This window comes from Triticum dicoccoides, chromosome 4A, assembly GCF_002162155.2.
Source record: "Triticum dicoccoides isolate Atlit2015 ecotype Zavitan chromosome 4A, WEW_v2.0, whole genome shotgun sequence".
Taxonomy (NCBI): Eukaryota; Viridiplantae; Streptophyta; class Magnoliopsida; order Poales; family Poaceae; genus Triticum; species Triticum dicoccoides.
The window spans coordinates 704,364,158-704,368,593 of record NC_041386.1 but is presented as its reverse complement, the minus strand read 5'-3'; the positions used below and the strand labels follow the sequence as shown (position 1 = coordinate 704,368,593).

At 46.9% G+C, this 4,436-nt stretch overlaps 1 long non-coding RNA gene and 1 pseudogene across 1 annotated transcript; both read right to left on the bottom strand.

Moving 5' to 3' along the window:
• Positions 1 to 381: 381 nt before the first annotated feature.
• Positions 382 to 2,469, bottom strand: LOC119288032. The gene is made up of 2 exons (XR_005141077.1): positions 1,353 to 2,469; positions 382 to 961 (listed from the first exon to the last, which is right to left on the bottom strand). It is a non-coding gene; the product is annotated as an uncharacterized LOC119288032 (long non-coding RNA).
• A 1,492-nt stretch (positions 2,470 to 3,961) lies between these two features.
• Positions 3,962 to 4,426, bottom strand: LOC119284156 (annotated as a pseudogene).
• Positions 4,427 to 4,436: the final 10 nt, after the last annotated feature.

Sequence of the window (4,436 nt, the reverse complement as noted above, 5' to 3'; positions counted from 1 at the left end):
TAAAAACTAAAAAAGATAAATTGGATCTCAAATTCTTTGTGTCTTGACATCAGGAAAGGAAACTAAGCACTGGTGAGGTCGAATATAAAAATTCAATATAGAAGGAATCATTGTTGTAAGTCCATTTATTGTAGCAGTTAGGCTGATGTGAAGGATCAATCAGCTAAAACTCGCAGTCGAGGGCCTACTTGACCAACTTTCCAGCAAGCGTCGCATCTTGGATGCACGGCTGGGCGAGGCAGTACTATCACGGGTTGACCAGTTAATTAGAATTTTCTTTAAACAATAAGAGATCGAACAGTCTATGTATAATTATTCAAGGAAAGTCTGTTGAGCAGTTAATACAGACTACACATCAAACTACAATGCATCCACAGTATATGACAACCAAAGACATTCGCATAATCTGGAAGACAACCATGCTATCATATTGATGAAGCAGGGAAGAAAACATAAGAAATCTGAACTCACATCATTATACTGTTTAGGCTTCGCTTCCTTCTTTCTACCACGTCCTTTTTTCAGCTCTTCTACAGGTTCATCTTCATCTTTCACTTCAACAACTTTCTCTGACAGATAACACCAACAATGTCAGCAACCAAGATGAAAATAGGCAAAACATTGTTCAGCACACAGTGAGAGACATAACCAAGGTACATTTGTGATCTGATCAATTGTTTCAAGTAGAAATTCAGAATTGAGGTGTGTCTTTGTCAGCAGATCATCCAACTTGCCTTCGGATCAAAAGCCTCCTACCATGCAGCTTCTCTTTCCGGCCTCCTCTCTACCAATACCTTGCGCTGGGCCTGACACAAACATAGAGATGGGGAGTGGCACGAGGCGGTGCCGCAGGGCTGGTTTCCTGGATCGGCTGCTCGGTGTGGGCGCCCGCCTCAGCCTACCTGCCTTTTTCCGTACCATTGATGATATTTCTCCTGCCGACCGCGATGAAACCATCTATCTGTCAAGACAAACATAAACTGATAATCTGAACTCTGTACCAATTACTCTCTGATAAACACACTGTACCAGATGGCAAAGGCATCCAGAAAAATCATTCGCCTTCATGCACGTGCAGTGCAATTCATAACTGCGATTTATCCCCCATCATGTGCTTGAAGGCATAATATTACATTTAGACTAAAAGGACATGCAACTTTGTTTTCATCAAGTAACTGAATGATGTCAATTCTAGACCGCATGTTTCTTCGGTTCAAGAACAACCAACACCAAGGGAGTTCAGCAAAGATTCTATATAACATTATCAAAAGATCAGTCCTAGCCTTTTCAAGCGGAACAAATACGAATGTTGCAGGAAAAAGGTTCAGTAACAAAAAGAGATTGTATTTTACCTTGGAAAATTGGGATCCTGTATGTCAACTGCATTGAACGGATCATGGAATAAATAGATGTCAGCATACTGATACAATGCTCGGGCTATCCGAGTCCTTTGCTTCTGCCAGGCACTAAGAGTGCAGACTCACTCTCCAATGATTTCTGATCTCCAAGTTTTTCTTTAGCGAACACCACTCAAGGACCCTTCCATACTTCTCCCTCTCCATCTCCTTGCCGAGCGAGCAGTATGTTGTCCTGAATTTTGTCGCTTTGTATCCATGCAGTCTGGCTGCCATATGGCATTGTTCCGCAAGTCTTGGCCTCTCCTAATAGCTTTGGAACCATACCATTCAAGAGAGCAAACTTGATTTTCCAGAGTCGGCCGTCCCACAGACTGCAACATGCAGGCCTTGCTGAGCTTGAAATTCAGATCCTTCAGCGTTGGTATCTCAGGTGAGCCATCCCAGAAGAAGCACCCATTACTGACCTCTTGCAACATTGGAGCTACCACTTGGTAGCCTCTGCATATAATCCACCGACAACTCCTCAAGGCATATGAAAACATCTGGATTATCCTGAGATGATAAAGCCAACATAAAGCAGATTGCCATTGTGCAATAATTGAAATCAAGACTATATCCTAGCTAATTAGCATGCTGTAAAGAAGAAGAAAATCCGCTAAAATTAAAGGGCCCCTGATCTAGATGGATGAGATGTTGGTGGAGGTACTGGCTGGCCAGCGGCGAGTGAGCAGGCGGAGGTGTGTCCTCCATGGCCGCTGCCCATGGCGTGCAGGTGGTTTAGAGCGGGGCTGCAGCAGATGGCGCTGGCGACGTGCAGCCACGGTGCTGCACAGGCGAGGTGAGGGAGACGCGGGGGGAGGCGTAGGGGATGGCGGCCGAGATCTGCGAGGCCTGTCGTGGCCGAGACCGGAGCTAGGTTTGAGGAGAGGCCATGGATCGAGGCGAGCTCGATGAGGCCGAGAGAGAAGGAGTAGAACGGAGATGAAAGAGGGGGCAGGCGGGCTGAGGGGAGATCACCGGTGTGGCCCTCGTCGGAGGCAGGCGGTCTCCTGCGGGATGCGCTGAATCGGGCAGTCGTGCGCCGGGCGGCGTAAAGGGGATTTTTTAGTCGGGCAGAGGGGAAATTGGGGAAGGATCGCGGGTTGAACACTATAAAATACAGGGTTCTTTTTTTGTAAAAATGAAGCGTTTTTTCAGATCCACTTACAAAGGGACTGCGGGTTCAGTTACAAAGGATTACAGGGACGTTTCTGTAAAAAGGACGACGGACGACCAAAAGCAATGCGTGCTTTATTATTCTATACTAGCAAAAATGCCCGTGCGTTGCAACGGGTATAAAATAGATCTGAGTGTTCATGTGATATTCAAGAGTTTACCTGTCACGGTGAATAATAAAATTTTTCAATTATATTGGTTGTAAGACTCGTAAGAATCCACTTTATGAAGATCTTATTGTATTCCAAAAGCTCGTAATATTTTTCTCTACCAATATAACTATTTCTTCAACTCTCTCCAAAAAAATAATATTTAATAAGTTGTTGTTATTTAACAACCCCGTGTAAAAATAATTAAAATATCTAAACATTTGTCGATCGAGTAAATCATCGACTAATCCTTCGACGCGAAAGTAATTGTGCATCATTCACATACTTGTACCTATATCTCTCAATCCCTATTAACATTGATTCATATTTATGCTTTCCCATTTTAAAAATATGATGGCCGAAAAGTAAAGTATTTACAATGCTTGTCGTTCTTTGTTGACACGTTGCCGTCAGCAGTAGGACCACACCCTTCATGCCAACAAGACCACTTCCCTGGACATTATCGTTGGGCATCGATGGGGATCAAGATTAGGGTACGCAAAACTGCGGGATAGATGGTACGACGGAGGGTAGTGCTCCCCCTTCCCAGCAGTCGTGTTGGATGAAATAGGGCGCGAGCAAGATGCACCGATGTCGCACTCTCTCTATTCTTCATCCCTCCGTCTCTCCACCCTGTCTCACCCATGGCATCCAGATTTGAGGAATATCTTCATGGACAGCAAGCACTGCTGAGCTTCAAATATCTTCTCCCTTAAGAAATATTTCCTTCTAATATTTTACTCACTTTTAATTACTATACTCCCTCCACTCTAAAATAAATGTTTTAACTTTGTATTAACTATGATACAAAGTTGTACTAAAATTATGACACTTATTTTGAAAGAAGAACGTATATATAATGTAACAACAAACACCGTCAAGTAACAACAAACAACAGCAAGTAATAATCGTCCCTCTTCCAGAAAATAAAAATTTGTAATTGATGCTAGCGTGCATGCATCCGGTAGCTTCTAGCCGGTACAAGACCAATTCCATTTGGTTTCATTAAATAAAAGCACCGACCGGCCAGCGCCACTCCTTCTCATCCATCTGCTCATCTGCTTGCCTTATCCTCATCGCCACTCCTCCTTCTCACTCAACGCTACTCCTCCTCTTCTCCAACCACTACCACCCAGTGTTGCTCCTCCTCCTCTTCTACATGTGTTGTGCCGACGATGCACTCCACTCTCCCGGAGTGCGCGCGGCCGTGGTGGCTGGCCAGAGCCAGGGCAGCACCCCTTATCGGCGAGGAACCCATAGGCGCCATGGAAGCTCCTCTGCCGTGGGTCTGATCTGGCCATCCCGCCCCGGTCATCGGCCCGCTCCAGATCCGGCCAGCAGCCTCGCCTCCGATCCGTTTCGGACGGCCCCGCCCACAGCCTCCGCCACCTGCGACATGCCCCCAGAGGCCCGGCCAATCCCGCGGCGCTCATCCTTGCTTCATCCTTTGCTCGCGACTCACGTTGTCCGTCTCGCCCCGGCATGCTCCAGGCCACCAACCGGAGCATGTCCACGAAGTCCAGCCGGCCCTCCTCCCGGGCGCGCTCCTCGGCCGTTGCCGCGTGCTCCACCAACAGTTTCATGTTGAGTCCGTCGAACAGGCGGTGCACCCGGCGCAGCTTGGCCTGCACTCCCTGCAGGTCTAGCCACGACAGCGCCGCTGATGTTGAACTTCCCCGTTCCGGTTAGGAGCGACACGGTCATCTCCTTGTAG